Below are 22,755 nucleotides of genomic sequence, written 5' to 3'. Positions count from 1 at the left end.
TTGCTTTTACTTGGAATTTGATTTCTCCAAAATGTCATGGACCTACTGGTGGATATGTTGGATGTGTTCAATGAAGCTATTTTCCTTATCAGTTTCGGATTAGACATACGTTGAATCTTCCTGAGTAGTTGCAAATGGCATGGCCACATCAATGGGACATAGTGGCTGGAATCCCAAGCCCACCTAGAAATGGTTGTCACCATTCGAGCTCTGGAGAGCCCAATTATAACTGTGTTGGACATAGCGGAGGATATCATCTCATGTGTATGGATGCTTTGAGTTGTACATGCATAGAATGTGTACAATCATCTTGTTGACGACCTTTGTCTGGCGATCCGTTTGGGGATGGAAACTTGTGGACTTAGTGAGCTTGGTTTCCAACATTAACCAAAGACTAGACCAAAATGTACTTAGGAACCTGTTGTCCTGATTTGAGATGACAGACTATGGGATCCAAAAGTTTACCCACACTCATTCAAAGAAGAGTTAAGAAGTGGCTTCTGCTGCAATATTCTTCTTGTAGGTAGCCACAATAGCCATCTTTGAGAATTTGTCGACAACCAAAAAAACATAGTCATTTCCATGCTTAGTAGAAGGAAGGCCCAACATCTAATCCATGGAGATGGATTCTTAAGGTCAATTACGGGTAGTCAACAGAGTATAGAGGCCTTTCTTCTTCATGGTCGGTTTGGAAATGGTGCAGGCAATGTAAGATCTGATGTACTTACTGACATCCTGTCGAAGATTCAGCCAATAGAAATACTTCTACAATACTGCAACTGTTTTCTTGACCCTAAAATTCCTAATGGCTTGACTGTAGTGTGCTTCGCAAATCATCTTGGGATGGTCACTTGAAGGAACACAATGGTGTCCTAGGTAGCAAAATAGGGCATCCTGGAGGTGAAAATTTGGAACTTTCTAACCCTCCAAGATCTTCTGGTATGTATGGCCAGATTCTGGGTTGCTTTTGTATAGAAGTGGCCAACCAGAAGTCTCGTGCCCACAAGAGTTGAGCACAGTGGTTAACACCATGATCGGCAGTGGTCTGAGGCAATCTACAACATTATTGGTGTTGCCCTTCTTATACTTGATATTCAAATGGAAATGTTGCAGGTATGTGGACCACTTATGATGGTGATCATTCTGCAACTTCCCTTGCATCTATATGAACTACAAGGGCCAGTGGTTTATTTGGATGACCGTTTCCTTCCCCAAAATGTAATGCTTCCATTGTTGGTAGGCCTTCACAATGGAATACATCTCTTTGTCATAAGTGGGATACTTTTTTACTGTGTCTGAAAGTGTCTCATTTTGATATGCCACTGGATAACCCTGTTAAGTAAGGATTACCCCAATAGCATAGTCAAAGGCATCTGTCTAGATCTCAAATGGTTGTTGCAAGTCTGGTAATGTGAGCACTCGTGCAGAGCATAGGTGATGTTTCAACTCTGTGAATTCCTTTTGTTGAGATTCACAAAAAAATAGTTTTTCTTTTGCTCCTCCCTTAGTGACTTGACTCAAGGGTCAAGCGATATGACAGAATCCAAACACAAACCTGCGGTAGAAATTGGCAAGACCCAGAAAGATATGGAGGTCTGTCAAAGTGGTTGGAGTTGGCCAATCCTGATTGACTTGGATCTTCACTCGATCCACATGCACCCCCTGTTCATCAATAATCTAGCCTAGATATTGAACCTCAAACATGCCAAAAGTGCATTTCTCCAAATTTTCACATATCTTTTGTTGCCACAATGTTTGGAGAACATGTTAGATGTGGTGGAGGTGCTCTTCCCAACTCTACCTGAAGATCAGGATGTCATCCATGTATATCACAACAAATGAGTTGGTGAACGACTGCAAGATGTCATCCATTAGCCTCATGAAGGTTGTAGGAGCATTCACTAACCTGAAAGGCATGGCAAACCATTTGAAAAGGCCCTCCTTGCCTTTAAAGGCAATCTTCCACACATTGAAGGGTTTGATTGGTACCTAGTGATATCCTGATTTCAATTCGATCTTGCTGAAATATTTTGCCTCCTTCAGTTGGTCCAAAAGGTCATCAATCTATGAGATTGGGTACCTATTCCAGACAATGATCTTGTTTAACACCCAATAGTCAATACAGAGTCTCAAAGTCCCATCCTTCTTCTGTACCAATATAATTGGGCTCCCATAGGGTGATAAACTCTGACGGATGTGACCTTTCTACAACAGCTCTTGAATTTTCCTCTTGATTTTTTCGTTCTCCAAAATGGAGCACCAATAGATTGGTCCATTGGGAAGTAGTGCACCTGGGGTCACATTGATGGAGTGTTCGACCTGATAGTGCAGAGGCACATTAGTGGGGGAGTTGAAGATGTCCTTGTACTCCTCCATGACCTTGTCCATCTGTTGTTGTCATGTGGAGTGGCCTTGTATGGAGGTCATGGCCACTGTCTTCTTCTTCCCTTGAGTGTGTGTCATCAATAAAATAAATTTCCCAGTTTTGGAAATTATCCTACTACATTGTTTTGTGGTAACCAAAGAGATAGCGGTAGGTAGTGCTACCTTCAGTATCTTGTACAACTTATTTACCAAAGTAACAATAATATCACGAGGCCTTGACTCATACACAACTTGTCACTTCCATATGTATGGTTGGCATAATAATACATCATAAACATCAAGGGGATCAACGTCACATAATACCTCATTCATGAAGGGCTTCATGTTGTATGGAAGGTGATACTGTTGGCTCATGCGAAGATCCAGTCCTTGGTAAAGCCACCCGATGGTGTATGGTTGTGGATGTGTTGTGGCCGGTAAGCCAAGCCGCTTCACGACCTCTACCGAAATGAGGTTCTTTTGGCTCCCGTTGTCGATAATGAACTGTAGTGGGGAACCCTTTACCCACATCTAGGAGTGGAAAAGTGCTCCTTCTCGTCTGGATCTTCGACTTTCACCTTTTGGATCTTCGTGGTGGCAATGGTGGCGTTGGGTTCCACATCGATAATATACTTCCCTTTATCATTCCCCTTGTCAAGTTCTAACTTAGAGTCGAAACATGTATCTGATTCCAAAGCCTTTAGCACAGCCACCAGTGACTGCTTGGCCCAACACTCACTTGTGTTGTGAGTGGAGATCTTATGGAACTCACACCACTTTCCCATGTCCTTCTTTAGCTTCGCGATGTTTTTCTTTGGTTGCAGATGTGGTGGGTTGTCCTGGTTCACCCTACCTTGCCTTTGTGCTTTGTTCTATGGTTTGGGGGCACCTTTCCCTTGCTTTGGATTCGCACATCCAAAGTATCACTTCTTTTGTTTAAATTTTTGCTCGATCTTGATCGCATATCGGTATGTTGTTTCAAGTGAAGAGATGTCTAGGAATTCTAGCTCATCCTAGATGTACTTGTGCAGGCATCCGTGGTACTTGAGAACCAAATGCTTCTCAGAATCCTTGATACCCAAATTTGTGCTAAGGGTATGAAAAATAATGGTAAAATCTAGCACATCTTGGTCCCTTCCCTATTACAACATTGTCCAATTTATGCATTTATCCTCACAGCTCCTGACAGGGTAGTACTGCTCCTTGATGGCATCCCTGAATGAGTTCCAAGTGGGTGCGGCTGAAAATAGTGATTTTGTACTTTCATCCTTCTTCTCACAGTAGGTTTCCTAGCAGTCCTTCGTGACGTGGGTTTCTTTGAGAAGTGTAAAAGTGATATTTTCCTGGCTGGAAAAATCATGAACGGAAAAATATCCTTCTACCATATTTGACCATTTATCTACAACGTTTGCATCTATCTAACCCTCAAATATGGGAATGTCAAAGTTAACTTATACCTTAAAGGGTGTGGCACTTCCAGAGTAGTGGTCAGAAGTAGATGCATCACCCTTGGGTAGCCGCTGAAGGATCTGGGAAAAGTTGTCCATCATCGAGTTCCTTTGTCGCTTGATGGATTCTTCGAGAAGTATTTTGATAGGACCTCCTTTCTCCTCATCCTTATTTTCATCCTCCATGGGAGGCTTCCAGGATTTGTGACGGTGGTCTTGCAAAGGTTTGACTAGTTCGAGCCGTAACTCCTTATATACTAACCTCATTTGGGACATGCATAGAAAAACAAAGAAAGAAAAGAGTACTCTGATACCACTAATCTAGATTTAAATAGGAACGCAACAAATTATAGATATAACCATAAATACAAATATGCAGTAGAAATAACACTTCATTTCATTAATATCATATACTGAAATATGATTACCAATAGAATGGAAATAAGACTAGGTCAGGCGATGGTAGCTTATCTCTGAGAAGAGATGTGGTGGCTACATGCCTCTAAACTATGTTATAATTAGGCTCAAGGGCCTTTTTATTATTGAACAATAAGAGTAAACCCTAAACAACTAAAACCCTAACCCAAGGAGATGTAATGCTAAGCGTTTATGGGCCTCATTGGGGTTAGTTCGACAACCAACTTCCCAAGGTCATGACTTGGTCATATTATCTCCATTTGACATTCATTATACCCCGTTTGAAAGATATCTCCGAGTACTATGATGGAAAATATGATTTTATCGAAAAATAACTTGTGGTAGATTTCCAAAAATAATTCATTTTGGGCCTCAAAACGGCTCCAAAAGTTTAGGACCTGAGAAACTGCTAAAAATAGTAAATTCTGTTACAATTAAGGAAACTAAAAAAACTGAGAGAGACAATCATGGGGTCCAACTGGAATTGGCGAGTGGCCATCAATATCCACTGGGATCAGTTATTGGGTAGAGGGAGATTGTGCTCCTGTACTAGTGTAAATCACTATCTGAGATGGTGAGGTGGATGATTGAGTTTGTGATGAAGATGATGGAATAAATGAGGGAGTTTGTGGTGATGGTCAAAGAATATCACTATGAATTTTAGACTCATATTTCTTAGCTTTCCTTCAAGGAGGTGGTGGAGGAAATTCAAAGGGAGGTATCCCAAATTTTTCACTTTGCGATATGGTTAATATTTGAGAGGAAGGAAAATGTGAAGAAATGTTGGCTTTAGATGATTCAGATTCTTCTTGAGACAGAGAAAACCCTTGTAATTTATGAATTAAAGATTGTACTTCAGAATTTTCTGTAGAGGAAGGTTGATCTAATTCCTTTGGGGAAACACTAGTGGATTGTAAATATTTTTCCACAACTTTACATATAGGATTTCGAGATCTAGACTATGACTGGGATGTTGGAGGTGATGGTGAGGGAGTTTTACTCTTAGAATAGATTTTTGATTTAGACTTTCTTTCCATTATGTTGTGGCCACCAACAACCCCCCTCTTTGTTTGGTATTAGCAATAACACCAAGCAAAGGGGAACCCTTAATAAAAAATCTGAAAAACATTTTATGAAAATTTTTGTATTTAACTCTCTAAAACTGTATCGCATTGCGAGAAGAGAGTGAAACGTTTTCCTATGAGAATAATAAGCTGCGAAGAAGCAACGTGAAATTCATCGCATCGCATACATTATGAAGCGCTCTTAAATGAAAAAACTTAAGGAATCTCCGACGGCCAATATGCGACGTCGCATATCACAACATCGTGTAAGCAACACACAATGATTAAATGACTAAGCGCGATCTACGATCTGCGATGCTGCGATCTGCGATGCTGCGATCTGCGATGAATGCGATTTGCAATAAATGCGATCATGAATTTCTGCGATGACACATCTTGACGACGCGATCCGCGATGCTGCGATGTGAGTTGCATAAATCACCCATCGTAAAATTTCCTCGGTGCAGTATTCAAGGAAAGTTGTCCATAGACCAAAATTGGGCACGCGCCTTAAAAGAAATTAATGATTTTACACCAAAGTATTCAAGAAGGACAATTTTGTGTTTTTCGAAGAGTCAATTCATTATGGGTGTCATGATTATGCATTCATAAGAGCTTAAAGCTTTCATGTCAATATTTATTATCATTACTCTTTCCTTTTCATAAACTGTAAGATAGGAAATAACATAAAGCAATGTGCAGGAAACATCTAAGGAAAAGGGGAAAGCGTCAATGCTCGAAGAACAAAGAAGAGATTCCTTCACAAATGGATGCCGCATGCAACAGGACCACAGATTCTAGAGTATCACTCAACAGATGCTGATGTCAATAGGCCATCCAAAACTCAGAGTCAAAGGCGCACAAAAGCAGCATGTTTACAAAATATCCTGAAGCTTATGCCCGGTAAAGAAAAAAGAAAAAAGGCGCTAAAGAAGGAAAACGCACCAGAAAATCCCGGGACAAAGAAAGGAGGCAATTTTCGATGCAAAAAATTGTTCAGAGAGCAAAGTCCCTAACTTATTCAGTCATTCGCAAGGCCAGAAACCGAAATAGCAAAAGCAGAATCAGTTTGAGAGAAATTTGGGTTATTACCAAGTATACACGCAGTGAATACACCCAGCCAGAGGAAGATTCTTGAAAATATCTTCTAGTTTACCAGAAAGTGGTGCCAATGCTTGTTATTTCTATTTTCATAGCTCAAACGAAAGCAGAAGGTGACCAGCCGACTCTTCCCAGGCGAATGTTGCATGCTTGCAGCACTAAGGAGCAAATACAGAAATGGTTAGGAATTAGATTCAATTTTTAGAAATAGTTTTGCTTTAGCAGAAGGGCGGTCATTTAAAACCGTATCCTAAATTTATGTAATTAATTTAATTAGTTAGCAGTATTTAAACCCTTCTCAGGCATTAGGAGAAGGGTCCAGAAATTTGTCAAAAAACTTGGCCTCAGAACATGCACTTTTGCACCCGCAGATGGGGTTTTGATGAATGGATGGATCAAGGTTTATTAATGTTTGCATTTGATATCTGCTACTGATGTTGCACTTCTGTACTCTTAGTAGATGTTAGAGCAAGGAGAGATAAATCATTGTTGCTTGAAGCTTATGAGTGGAACCAGTCATAAATGGTACTTTTATCTCTTGACCGTTTCTGTTTATATTCTTAAAGTGATATACAGTCTTTAGTTGTTTATATGTTACTGCATGAATGTGTGGGTTACCATTTGGCACTTTTGTACGGTGGAGTCATTTATTTGTGTTTGATATATGAATAACTTATTATGCGATATGTTGTTCACAACTGTTTTGCTTAACTTTTTATGCAAAGTGGTTTATCTTAATTGATTTCTATTCTTATGATAGATGAATGATCTTTATTACCAGTTATTGTTCGAAATCTCTTTAGATCGCATAATAGAATAAATATACCCCGGGTTAGCGTAGATTAGATGTGTTGTTTCTCATTAGATTACAATAGCATAGAGTTAGTTTAGAAGTTTGAATTAAATTAGCTTTAAGTACTCTTAGATCAGCATCATCCAACTTTACACACACACACCCCTTAGATTGGGAAATTGGTCCCATTATCCCCAGTCGGACCCGCTATACCAAACGGATAAGGAGCTGCCAACCAAGGTCCAGACCGGGTGGGTATCCCCCTTGTTGTCGACCTGATTTTTGGGGCTTCAACATATTTGGCGCTAGAAGGAGGGCCCGAACTATGAATGGCACCTAAATCAAAATCTAAATACCATTCTGAGAGTAAATCGCCCTCATTAACTCCCCCGACTTCCCCAGTACGTTTAAATCCAGAGTCAAAAGTCGCTCGAGTATTAACCACTGCTACATACCCTAATATTTCAGACCAATCTACCATTGAACCCCCTTAAGTTCAAACTCTGATTCACAAACTCCAGGGTTTTTCTATTTTTACACAGAGGTCTGATAAATCTCAAAGCAGCGTGACTTCGCAGTACAATCCTGCTCATCCCCTGACCAGATTAAAGAGTGAAAAATTTGGCATCCAGCCAACGAAATTCCCTCTCCCCATCAGGAAAAGAGTAAGGAAAACACTACCAGAGTTTGACAGTCAGACGCTTTCATCTACATCGTCCATTTCAACTCCCTCACCGCGAAGTCAGCCACCCACATCTTCATTCCAAACCACTCATCCATCTTCCACAACCCCTCTTCTTCAATCATCTAAGATCATAATATCTTCATCTTCCCAGCCTCAGGGAACATCCTCTGCACTTTCATTTACTAGCAGCTCAACGATGGCCCAGTCTCCATGGAACAATCCTGGGGCAGTTTTAATGCCTCCACTCCGGAGCCAAATACCGGACCATCCTGAGAAATGGCTACCCAAATTCAATCCAGAAGCAGGCATGCTAGCTGAAGAGCACATTAATAATTTCATGATTTCTGTCAATCTCAATGGAGTTACCAATGAGGATGCTGTTGTCCGACTTTTTCCCTATACAATGCAAGGAACAGCCGGGTCATGGTACTTTTCATTACCCTCTGGGTCTATCACAAGTTGGGACATTTTTCAAAGTCAATTCCTTACCAAGTTTGGTGATGACAGATCAACGAAAACCTTAATCAATGACCTATCCAATCTTAAAGCCGAGGCTAGAGAACCCATCAAAGATTTCAATTTACGGTTCAATAAAATCCTCAACAAAATTCCCACTGCTTCCCAACCCAGCAAAGAAGTACGATGTGAATGGTATATTACGGCCTTACCATCAAACTTAGCAATCTTCGTGGATAGGGAAAATAAAACAACTTTAGTTGAAAACCTGACAGAGGCGATAGCAGTAGAGAAACGCGTAGTAGCCCTGGAAACAAGATCTGCGATAGAGGAACGAAAATCTAAGAAAGTCACCTTCAAGGAAGACTCCAAGAAGAAACAAACGAAAGATCCTTTCGATCTGGAAGGATTGCAAAAAGTATTAAAAACCATGTCCAATGAGATGATTGACATAAAAAAACAAGTAACAGAGACTTCTTCAAAAAATGCCTACAGAGCTTTTAAAAGAGGCCCTTCAATGGATGTGAAACCACCCAACGCTATCTCAAATGTCGAATCCGAAGAAGAGGAAGAAGAAGAGAGTACCACTAAAGGGCAGACCGATGGCGAAGAAGTTGTGGAACTACAAGGAATGTGGGATTTCATCCTCCCACAAGAAGAAGATCAAGAAGCATTTCCGGTTAGCACATGAAGCAAAAATCAACTTGATCCTCCCCAAACTACCCCTAAGCAGAAGGGCGCAAACCCTGCAGCAAAAGATAAAGTAGCAACAAAGAAAATGACCGCTAAAGTGACTCAATCTAGCCCAGTCCAATCAGATCAAACACCTCCATCAAGAACACTGATAGTGTCGGATGAAATGGAATACAATATTATTGATGACATGAAAAAGACTAGGGCTAATATCACTCTTTATGAATTGAGCAAATTGAAACATCAACAGAAGATAATGATGAAAGAATTACATGTTGTGCCTACTACATCTTTGCCTACAGCTGTAGCTTCCCACAACATGGGAAGACCTCCAACCAACATGATCAATAATATTGATCCAAATGACATTGCCTTGATTGGAGGAAGATCAAGGTCTCACACTCCCCCTTTTCTTCTCACTTATGAAATTTTCAATAAAAATGTGCACAATTGTTTGGTAGGTTCTGGTGCTTCAACAAATATTTTACCCAGATCAATATGTGCCAAGTTGAATGTTCAACCACAAAAATCCGCAGTGCGAATAGTTCAGCTTGATCGATCTCAAGTCGAAGTGATTGGTGAACTTAATCAAGTGACCATAAGATTGTCGTCTAACCCGAAGGTATGTCAGGTTATTGACATTATAGTAGCTGATATCCCAGAATTCTATGGCTTGATTCTTAGCAGGGATTGGTTCGAAAAACTCCATGGATACTTCTCAGCCGACTGGTCGCACATGTGGTTGCCCTACAATGGTAAACCGAATCAAATAAAGGTTGAACGAGAGTTACACCAGAAGTACATAGTAACGGAATTGGAGGGAGAAAATGAAGCAATAGCATACAACAACAGTATCATAGGCAATTACTCGGTAGATTCTTTCCTCGGCAATTTCAATCCTCATACATCACCTTACTTAGAAAATTCAGTTTTGTCCCAAGTCGAAAATTTTTCCCAAACTGATAATTCAAAGTGTGTTAATTTTTTAGATAAACCTGTAAATACATCTTTGTTTTGGAAATTATATTTTGATGGCTCTAAATCTAACAAAAGAGCAGGAGCAGGATGCGTTCTGATTAGTCCAGAAGGAAATAAGACCATGCTTACGTGTAGACTTGAATTTGATTGCACAAACAATACAACGGAATATGAGGCCTTGGTGCAAGGCCTATACAAAGCAATCGGGTTGAACGTCAAGTATCTTCAAGTCTTCGGAGACTCTGAGATTGTCGTCAAACAGGTACGTAACACCATACATTGCCTATCAGGTCATTTGAAACACTATCAATCTTTAGTACAAGATCTGACTGAGCATTTCATAGCATTCAATATTTCATCAATCCCAAGACTCCAAAACATGAGCGCAGACCTTTTAGCTAACATAGCCTCTAGAATTATTCCCTCCAAAGATTTTAGTCCAGATAGATTCTCAATAGAATTAATTTTTAGACCGTCCATCCCTGACAACATTACAAACTGGAGAGTATTCAATGACTATCCTGATATTGTAAATTTCCTCACTTCTAAAGGATCCTACTCCAATCAGATAATTGACGAAAACCATCATGATCGACAAATACAACAAGATAGCACTGATAATGCTATACCTAAATCGGTGGTTAAGTTAGAAGACTTATACGATTTGAAAAGTCAGTTTAAAAGGTCTACCAATTCTAAGCTCTACAGTTCAACTCTGAACTACGAATTAGTAAACCTAGGAACCGATGATAAACCAAAAAACGTTCATCTAGGCCACGACCTAACCCCTGAAGAAAAACTAGCGTATATTCGTCTTTTGAGACAATAAAAAAATGTTTTTTCCTGGAATTACGATGAGCTGAAGACATACGACACTTCTATCATTCAACATACTATCCCTATGATTGACAATGAAAAACCTGTCCAACAGAAACTCAGAAAAATCCACCCCAATTTAGAAAATTAGATAAAAACTGAGCTAAATAAGTTATTAAAGGCCAAAATAATTTTCCCCGTCAGACATTCCAAATGGGTCTCCAATATGGTACTCGTTAGAAAGAAAAACGAAGATATTAGAATCTGCATCGATTTTTGAAATCTCAACAAAGCCTGTCAAAAAGACAATTTTCCCCTCCCACCTATGGAGCAGATATTACAGGCAGTAGTAGGCTCAAAACTAATGTCTTTTTTGGATGGATTTTCAGGATACAATCAAGTGCTGGTACATCCCGATGATCAGTTAAAAACCACATTCCGAACTAAATGGGGCACATATGCATATCGAAAGATGCCATTTGGTTTGATCAATGCTGGCGCTACATTTCAGAGAGCCATGGACATCGCATTCAAGGGTCTAGTCAATAAATCTGTAGTAATTTATTTGGATGATATAACAGTGTACTCCAAGAAGCGAAGTGACCATCTCAAAGACTTGAAAAAAATCTTTCAACGATGTTTAAGGTATGGGATTTCACTTAACCCAAAGAAATCTTTTTTCACATTAAGTGACGGAAAACTTCTAGGATTCATAGTGTCAAAATCTGGTATTCACTTTGAGCCTGATAGAATCAAAGAAATTTCTGAAATATCCCTACCTCATAACAAAAAAGCCATGCAATCTTTCCTTGGCCAAATCAATTTTGTGAAGAGATTTGTCCCAGATTTTTCACGAATTGTTTCTCCTTTGCAAACCATGATTAAAAAGAACTCAAATTTTAAATGGGGTCAAGATGAGCATGAAGCATTCAACCTGATCAAACAAGCTATCATTAACGCTCCATCTTTAGCAACCCCGAATTTTTCAGAATCTTTTATATTATACACATTTGCCTCAGAGAAATCATATGCCGCGATTCTAACTCAAGCAAATCAAGAGAAAGCGGAAGCTCCAATCGCATCTTTTAGCTCAAATTTACAAGGTGCTGAACTCAACTATTCAGACATGGAGAAACAGGCATATGCTGTTTTCAAAGCGGTCAAGTATTTCAGACCTTTCTTACTTAAAACCCATACTAAGGTCATAGTACCGTTTCCAGCGGTAAGAAATCTTCTAATACAGAAGGATGTGGGTGAAAAAAGAGAAAATTGGATCACTTCTTTACAAGAATACGACCTTGAGATTAAACCAGCAAGCATTGTGAGAGGTCAAGGCTTCTGCAAAATGTTGGCTGGAGCATCGCAAATTACTGAGAATTCATCTGAAGAGGTACAAACGTATGAGGTAAGCCTAAACGATGCAAAATAATTATATGCTGACACCATTTATTATCTTAAGAACGGGTATGCTCCATCACACCTGGATCACACCAAGAAAAGAGCTTTGAGATTGAAAGCTAAACAATATCAGCTCATAAATGATGTTCTGTTTAAAAGGAATTACGGTTGTGTGCTTCTTAGGTGTCTTGAGAAAACTGAAACCGAAAAGGTTTTGCAGGAACTCCACGATGGACCAGTAGGCGGACACTATGCTGGAGATGCTACTACACATAAAATCTTACGTGCAGGATATTATTGGCCCACGCTGTTCAAAGACTCACACAGTTACGTGAGGAAATGCCAAGTCTGCCAAACTACTGCAGGGAAACAAAAGAAATTGTCCATACCACTACAGTCGGTAAACATTGAACAACCATTCAGTTAGTGGGGCTTGGACATAATAGGTGAGATCGTTCCTCACTCTTCTAAGCAGCATAGATACATCCTCACGGCAACAGATTATTTTACTAAATGGGTAGAAGCAGTTTCTCTCAAGACAGCTAATTCTGAAAACATCATTGAATTCATAGATAAATTTATAGTCACTAGGTTTGGATTGCCAATGGCTTTAATGTTTGATAATGCCTCATACTTTTCTGGGAATGAAATGACTGAGTTTGCACTTAAAAGAGGGTTCAAACTGAAATATTCGACCAACTACTATCCGCAAGGTAATGGATTGGCTGAGTCAACAAATAAAAACCTAATCAGGATTATTAAAAGAACAGTTGACCAGAACCAAAAGAATTGGCACAAAGCTTTGGTAAATGCTTTATGGGTAGATAGAATAATGAAGAAAGCTTCAATCGACACTTCTCCCTTTAATTTAGTTTATGGGAAAGAAGTGGTTCTTCCAACTCACTTAGTCATCCCCTCTTTGTCTTTAGTACAATACATCGATGAAGTATCTACTTCCTCCTTACAATTAAGACAAATGGAAATAATTAAATTAGAATAACGACGAGAAAAAGCTAAGAAAACCCATGCTCATTACCAAGCGCTAATAAAATCCTCTTTTGACTCGAGCATAATGACCAGAAAAAATTTTCAGATGGGAGATTTAGTTTTGAAATGGGATAAGGCTCACGAAGAAAAAGGCAAACATACAAAATTTCAGAAGATGTGGCTTGGTCCTTTTCAGATTGTAGAAGTCATAGGCCCATCAACGTTTTTGTTGCAGGATTTAGCAGGTAGAAGGGATTCTTTGCCTGTTAATGGACAGATCCTTAAAATATATTTTCCATAGAAGATTATTCTTCTGTTCTGTAGGATAGTTTTAGTTTTTCTTTTTTCTTTCTTATAAATAAAACCAGTTGTAGATGGTTACTACAGGGGTTCACGAAAAAGACACCAATTCTCTATCAGATTTTGAGATTTTTCGCTTGTACAAATAGTAAAATTTTTCGAAAAATCTGATCTTTATTATTGACAGATAGAGCTAACTTTAGCCTAGATATGATACTAGTTTCAACTTCAAAAATTTGATGAAAGAAACCTTTGGCAAAAAATTGTTTTATATCAGCACAATGAAGGTATCAATAATAAAATAAATATTCTTTGTAAAACTGCTGTTTTCAAACTCTATTATTGTCGTCCAGAGCTTTCTTAAGGAAAAACAATGACTTCCTCCCTGCTAAAGGAAATCGTAGCATTCAGAGGAACAATCCGAGAAAACACTATATCTCAAAGAATAAGAGGTCCCATCACGAGCCGGCTTATCATGATCACAGACATTATAACTTGCTGACTTTGCCAATACTGTCCACCAAAACAGGGTAACGACTCAAGATTGTTGCAATCAAAAGACAAGAGGTCTCATCACGAGCCAACTTGTTCAGCAAAAGTGTAAATCAAGTGAATGATTGTGTCATAATTTGGCCACCAAACCAAGACATTTTTCTTTAGAGAATAAAAAACGAAAAAGTGTCAAAATGGGTTTTTCTCTGAAAAGTTGTAAATATCCTTAAGCAGGATAAAGGATCATTGTTGGGTAACAGGTAACCCTATCGAGGCTATGGATGCCTGCTGGCAGCAGAGGCTCTACCTACGAAAAAAGAGCATATTTTAAAAGCCATCACACAGAGAAGACCTTATTTTATCTTTAAAAGACCAAGTAATGGCTGATGTGAATGCAAGGACAAAGCCTGAGGAAGCAAACAATTGGAATAGAAAAAGGTTGAAACAAAATATCATTGATAGGATAAGGCATAATGTACTCTATCTGTCCATAACAAAATTTAGACTTATGATTTTTTTTTTGCTTTGGAAGTTAAAATTCAATAGAAAAGAAGAGATAACTGGTTCTTCCCAGTGAATCGCCATTGTTGTGGCCACCAACAACCCCCCTCTTTGTTTGGTATTAGCAATAACACCAAGCAAAGGGGGAACCTTAATAAAAAATCCAAAAAACATTTTATGAAAATTTTTGTATTTAACTCCCTAAAACTGTATCGCATCGCGAGAAGAGAGTGAAATGTTTTCCTATGAGCATAATAAGCTGTGAAGAAGCGACGCGAAATTCATCGCATTGCATACATTATGAAGCGCTCTTAAATGAAAAAACTTAAGGAATCTCCGACAGCCAATATGCAACGTCGCATATCGCAACATCGCGTAAGCAGCACACAATGATTAAATGACTAAGCGCGATCTGCGATCTGCGATGAATGCGATTTGCGATAAATGCGATCATGAATTTCTGCGATGACACATCTTGACGACGCGATCCGCGATGCGAGTCGTATAAATCACCCATCGCAAAATTTCCTCAGCACAGTATTCAAGGAAAGTTGTCCGTAGACCAAAATTGGGCGTGCGCCTTAAAAGAAATTAATGATTGTACGCCAAAGTATTCAAGAAGGACAATTTTGTGTTTTTCGAAGAGTCAGTTCGTTATGGGTGTCATGATTATGCATTTATAAGAGCTTAAAGCTTTGATGTCAATCTTTATTATCATTACTCTTTCCTTTGCGTAAACTGTAAGACAAGAAATAACATAAAGCAATGTGCAGGAAACATCTAAGGAAAAGGGGAAAGCGTCAATGCTCGGAGAACAGAGAAGAGATGTCTTCACAAACGGATGCCGCATGCAACAGGACGATAGATTCCAGAGTATCACTCAACAGATGCTGATGTCAATAGTCCATCCAAAACTCAGAGTCAAAGGCGCACAAAAGCAGCATGTTTAAAAAATATCCTGAAGCTTATGCCCGGTAAAGAAAAATGAAAAAAGGCGCTAAAGAAGGAAAACGCACCAGAAAAGCCCGGGACAAAGAACGGAGGCAGCTTTCGATGCAGAAAATTGTTCAGAGAGCAAAGTCCCTAACTTATTCAGTCATTCGCAAGGCCGGAAACCGAAATAGCAAAAGCAGAATCAGTTTGAGAGAAATTTGGGTTATTACCAAGTATACACGCAGTGAATACACCCAGCCAGAGGAAGATTCTCGAAAATATCTTCTAGTTTACCAGAAAGTGGTGCTAGCGCTTGTTATTTCTATTTTCATAGCTCAAACAAAAGCAGAAGGTGACCAGCCGACTCTTCCGAGGCGAATGTTGCATGCTTACAGCACTAAGGAGCAAATACATAAATGGTTAGGAATTAGATTCATTTTTTAGAAATAGTTTTGCTTTAGCAGAAGGGAGGTCATTTAAAACCGTATCCTAAATTTATGTAATTAAGTTAATTAGTTAACAGTATTTAAACCCTTCTCAGGAATTAGGAGAAGGGTCCAAAAATTTGTCAAAAAACTTGTCCTCAGAACATGCACTTTTGCACCCTCGGAGGGGGTTTTGATGAATGGATGGATTAAGGTTTATTAATGTTTGCATTTGAGATCTGCTACTGATGTTGCACTTCTGTACTCTTAGTAGATGTTAGAGCAAGGAGAGATAAATCATTGTTGCTTGAAGCTTATGAGTGGAACCAGTCATAAATGGTACTTTTATCTCTTGACCATTTCTGTTTATATTCTTAAAGTGATATACAGTCTTTAGTTGTTTATATGTTACTGCATGAATGTGTGGGTTACCATTTGGCACTTTTGTACGGTGGAGTCATTTATTTGTGTTTGATATATGAATAACTTATTATGCGATATGCTGTTCACAACTGTTTTGCTTAAATTTTTATGCAAAGTGGTTTATCTTAATTGATTTCTATTCTTATGATAGTTGAATGATCTTTATTACCAGTTATTGCTCGAAATCTCTTTAGATCACATAATAGAAAAATATACCCCGGGTTAACGTAGATTAGATGTGTTGTTTCTCATTAGATTACAATAGCATAGAGTTAGTTTAGAAGTTTGAATTAAATTAGCTTTAAGTACTCTTAGATCAGTATCATCCAACTCTACACACACACACAACCCTTAGATTGGGAAACCAGTCCCATTATCCCCAGTCGGACCCGCTATACCAAACGGATAAGGAGCTGCCAACCAAGGTTCGGGCCGGGTGGGTATCCCCCTTGTTGTCAACCCGATTTTCGAGGCTTCAACAAAGTCATAGCCCTGGCCCTCCTTCTGGCACAAAAATGTTGAAGCCTCAAAATTCACTGTGACAACATGGGGGATAACCACCCAATCGGGGACTTGAATATTGTCCCTTATCTATTTTGGTTGGTGGCTTTGAATGGATTTGTGGGACCAGTTTACCAATCTTTAAAAAGATGGTAGGATGGGATATGTGTTTGATTATGAAAGTTGATTTGGTAGATGAGGGTGATTTCAACAAAAAAAAAAAAACTAAACTATATTTACTATTTACCTAGGTTTAAATCAATATTTGTGCAATCTAGATAATTGACTACCTTGAATGATAATAAAGATTATTCATTTAAGAGTTATAAAACATTCATAAAACAATTATTTCAATTAAATAGTTAATCGAAATGGCTAATTGTAAAAATATATCGCATCAAATATCTAACATAATTTTTCTTATGAAGAATCAAAAGATGACAACTTAGATATAATTCAAAGGTGAGAGAATAACAGGTTGTATTGAAATGTATTTGATAAAAAATAAACATAAAAGAGAAATAGCTTAATATTTTACAAAATAATCACTACATAATTATAAAATTACCCGATGTGAAATGACTCATACATATATAATAAGGTTGCAATCCATGTGTCTTCTCCAATATTGATCACAAGAAAACAAAAGTGCATTCCTTAATAAACTTTCTCAGTCAAACTTTCATGGAGTAGATCTTCGAAATTAAATAAAAGCTTTAAAAAGTACAAAAGTGCATGTTTTTAATTAGTTTCAAATAAAATTGTCAGAAGCCTTTATAAATACATGAAAGGGGTTTAAATATCAAAAGCTATTATGAAAATAGCTAATCACTAAATTCTAAGGAGTGAAATTACTCTCCCTAGCATCAATGCCAAAAATACAAAATTAAAATTGATTGAAAACTTAAAAATATGATCATGATGGGTGTCGAATCCTCATTTTCTTGCACTTCTCGTACATATCCATCATAGCTTGAACTTCTAAAGGCTTCTTAATGATTATCTTTATCTGTCCCACATAAATTGTATCTGATAGTGGTGCCATCATATGGCTGATTCAATTGGTTAATCATCACAGGGCCATCAATTGACTATATGGTTTTACCAAATATTCCCAATAAGCATCCCAATTCAAATTCAACAGCTAACTAATTCATTGTTCTCTTTCTACAAGACTTGCATTCCAGATTATATATAAATCATCAATCTCAGGTAGATTTCTCGGCGAACATCTTTGAATGAAAACGACATATCAAATATTATCATTAATAGTTTCAATTATATTGTTTGATGCTTCACTTGCACTTGAAATTCCCATCTCTGCCTACTTTATTTGGATTTCGCAACCAATGAAGAGAATTTCATTATGAGATTCTAGTTTTTGGAAATTCTGGTATCTTTCCTTTTGAATTATCCTGCCATGTGATCAAATTTGAGATTTTCTCACTTATTTCTTCAAAATTGGTTTTAGCGTCATTAAATTGACCCAACAATTTATCAGCTTCTTCACATAATGGACTAATCTATATTAGCTTCTTACAGAGAATTAATTATTGCTTTGACAACAACGAATTGATTTCTAAAGATTCATCAACAAATTCATCCACTTTGGGCAATCGTTTATATGATCTACAGTAAATCAGAGATCTGTGATTTCATTATCTCTACCATTTAATTCTGCCTGGTTCTGAAGTCTTAGGTTGTCAAAACTCTGTTGCATTTTTTCAAGCTGTGACCTAATATGTTGTTGTTTATTTTCTGTTTCTTTTATGAGTTGATCTTCCAACTTCCTTATTCTTTCCTATCTTTCTTTCATCAAATTCCTTACTTCTTCCACTTTGTCAATTGTTGCAGAAGCATAAGCTCCTACAAACAGAGATAATTTGGTCAAATTTTCAGATGGATTTATAGGTGTATCCTTCCAGACAACATCCATTGGTTCACCGCCTAGCAGAGTGATAGCAGCATGGTCAATTTTCCTCTTTTTCCTTTGCCTTTTTATTACTTCTCGATGTTTAGGACTATAAAAAAATATCCAATTGAGGAATGTCCTCCTCTTTTAAAAGAATTTCTAAAGAAATAACAATTGGAATTATTTCAATATCTTCTGAAGTAGCAAGAGAGTTTTCTAAAGATTTCTCAATATGTTTTGGTGTTTTGGGAAAATTTTGTGCTTGGCTGGTACCAGCCTATGATTCATTGATGATTTGTTCAAACATCCCCCATTCTTTCTACATTTTATCTGGATCAAGTCCTTTCTTATAACTTTTATTATTGGAAGGCTCTTCTATCCATTTCTCTATAACAAACTCCTTTTCTGATTAAGCATCATTAGATGCTTTATTTACATTCTCTTCTAAGCCATTAGTAGATAACCTTTCTTCCTGAGATTCTTATGGGATTATTTTAAGAAGATTCAAAGGAACATGTGTTAACCTTTGATGTATGTATTCCTAGAATTATACTAACTCATCCGAATTCAGTCGAACGGAAACCAAAATCTGAACTTGTGAAAATTGTTCAGCTGGTAGAAAAATATCATCAAAGCGATCATCCTCATGAACAAATTCATTTACTTTAATATCCATTCTGAAATCATACACTATTTTGACAAGGCCATATTTCCTTTCTCTAAACTCAACAATATTCAAATTGTTAATGTGTTTAACTTCAACTTTGAGCATGTTTGGAATCATTTAAGCAATAAACACCACACCTAAGTGGGAAAGTGGGCTAGATAGATTTTTTAGACTCTTTGAAAGATTTGGTTATGCATTTGGTAACTAATTGATATGCAATCTCTCTAGCTAACATTTTATCTGGGACATACCACAAAAGTACATGTGGCGGAGTACTACTTCCAAAAACTCTAATATATGTAAACAATTCTTCTCCAAACCATCTTTTGCCAGAGGTTGAATATCAGCCCTGGCTTCTTCTGATAAACTTCGGGCTTTCTTATCAAAGATATCCTGATAAACAGGCAGCATCACCCCTTGAAAAATTTGATAGATATGTTCATTGAAACAAGATTTCCAAAGAGCTTTATGATACACATGGATTGGCATGAGATCTTGAAGAGTCCACTTCCATCCCATAATTGGAAAAGGAAAAACGAGACAGACAGCATCCATGACATAGGCAGACATATAAAATGGAGGAATGGTTCTTGTAGTAACATAATGATCCCTTCTATATTATATAATATGGTGGGCTAAGTTATTTAACAAAATTGTGGCCCAGTCCGTGACTATAGAATTAGAAGCAGCATCAATAAGAGACACCCATTCCACTAAAAAATTGGTAGCATCTGCATACCAAAATAACCTACATATCATAGTTGAAATGTATAAATAAGAAGAAACAAGAAATGCTATTGGATACATACTAGTTCTACCCATTTTATGCTTGCTCGGATTTTCCCTCCATTATTTTATAACTTCAAAGGTTTCTTCATTTTCAATAATAAATTTCTCCACAAATGCTTTATCGTAAACCTTATGTAGCAAAAGTAAATGGTACATCCTTTTGATATCTTTTGGTTTATAAGATTCAATGACCACTTGCCTTGAGGTCACAAATTCTTTGTCCTCAATATTCACATTTTCAATAATCGATTTGACCATACCAACATAGGGTAATAATTTGGGTCTAGCTGCTATCTTATGCAAGATAGAGCACGCAACGTCAGGATAAGAAGCATCTGAATATTGCATGTCATTTTTCATGTCTTCCTTTTGTATTTACCTCTCGAGTAGGACATAATCATTATACCAGGAGCCAGTACCACATTCTGGTATACAAGTTGTATTAGAAATCAAGGGTGATGAATCTAGTAAATCTTCAGTCGTGGACTGTGTTCCTTTTCCCTTATTCATCTTCATCATTTAGTTGAGTAATCAAGTCTCTGTTACAGTCCTATCACCACATAGAAGACGAGGGTGATACTGCAGAGAATAAGAAATAAGAGTATAGCGACATGCAAATATGAAAAACTCATTCGAATCAATGGAACTGAAATAGTTAAATGCATCCATAATCATGAAAATATATTGAATTTATTGAGCCACAAAATCATAAATATCCATAATCTGAAATGATATATGTGTAAGATTCAGATTAATTCACATTATGCTAATGATATTTTCGGAGTATGTTATTAAAACTTGTTGACATACCACCCTTAATATGTGAAATATGACTTTAATGACGTGTCATGGGGTCCATATTCCATCACAAATCAGCTTTTTGCAATATCACATGTTATGTTTTCTTACCAGTTTTGTGATTTGCAAAGATGCAATCCGACAAATGCGAACATATTATGATATTACAATTAATTCATTGGTCGGGTCCATCATCATATCATAATATGTAAATGATGGATTAACATGTTTTATTTCCTTTTTTGCATTGTGAAAAGTTTGTCGTGATTTGACCCGAAAAGAATATACTTGAATTCTATTCATATCGCAAATTGATGGTGTCTGAATTGGTAACGTTAACTACCACACACAAGAATTTTGCACAATGCGAAATGTTATTTAATCTTTGTAGTGTTTTTTTTGGACTTTACCTAGATTTTAATGTATTTTAAATCAAATTTATTTTCTAAAGGTTCCCCATTTGTTATCTAAAGGATTCTATCAAAGGGGGTTGTTGTACAGCACAACATGAATCTACTTAGATACTGCAGAATTGTGTCATTCTTCTGCATCTTGATACTTCTAATTTTATCCTTCAGTGTAAGCTTCCTGTGGTCACTATTATTCTCAAAAAATTATGTTGTTTCTTTCCAAATTGTGAAACAAAGTTTCCTTCCTGTGGACATTTGAGACAATATGATCCTATACTCCCTCCAATATGATCCTCCTCACTTTGGCTACATCTTTCTTCCACCGAGCAAGTTTATGGGCATTTGATTCTTATGGTTTTACAACATCTGAATTGATGTATTCTATCAAAACATTGTCACCCAATACCACCTCCATGTGATCCTTCCACTCAACAAAATTATAGGTCCCTTCCAAGGCATATTCTATCCTTAGTCCATTGAAATCCATCTTCTCAGTTATAAAGAAAACCTAAAACAATGATATCCAAATTCGAACCAATGAGAAACAAATTCGAATACCTGCTCTAATGGAAATCCAACTCTGGTACCATGTAGAAATTATGTTGTATATTTTCAATTTCTCTTGAATTTTTAATCCAAATTGTTGGTTCAGGTGCACAGCAAAGTTAGATAAACACAAAATTAACACAACAGAAGAATCAAGCACATAGGAGACAATTTTTAACGTGGTTCACCCAACCAATCTGGGCTACGTCCACCAAACATAGGCATCAGGAATTTATTAATCAAATTGGAGATTACATCAAGAAATCCTCACAAAAGTCTCACACTCTCAGCAAACCATCCAAATGGTTGCCTGTTATATAGCATAGAGAATCTAACAGCTTCATTAACTCACTCACATCAAATATAGGAGGCATTAACTCCCTCCCAACAACCTGGAGCTAATCTAGGAACTGAATTCCTATTGTTGGCACCTTCAGAGATTTTTGCCTATTTCATCCCAAACAGAAATCCTCAACAATCTCCACCTTGACAACAATTCGCCTGATGCCCTGTTATTATTATTTTATCTTTTCTGCAAGCCAAGAGAAGCCAAACACCAGCGTAGCTTCTCCAACAAAACTGGTTTCGTGAACATGTCTGCACAGTTCTCCTTTGTATGCACCTTTTCAAGAGAGACTCCCCTTTCAGTGATAACCTGTCTTACAAAATGGTACTTGATTGGAATATGCTTTGATTTACTATGATAGGCTGGATTCTTAGCCAAATGTATTGCACTTTGACTGTCACAAAGTAACCTGATGTTGTCCTGTAACCTACCAAACTCACCAAGAAAACCTTTCAACCAAACCACCTCTTTGCAAGCATGCGAAGCAGCAATGTATTCTGCTTCAGTAGTGG

This window comes from Pinus tabuliformis, chromosome 7 (assembly GCF_031772625.1).
Source record: "Pinus tabuliformis cultivar Carrire ecotype Pingquan chromosome 7, CPIR1, whole genome shotgun sequence".
Lineage (NCBI taxonomy): Eukaryota > Viridiplantae > Streptophyta > Pinopsida > Pinales > Pinaceae > Pinus > Pinus tabuliformis.
This window is presented reverse-complemented; position numbering follows the sequence as displayed.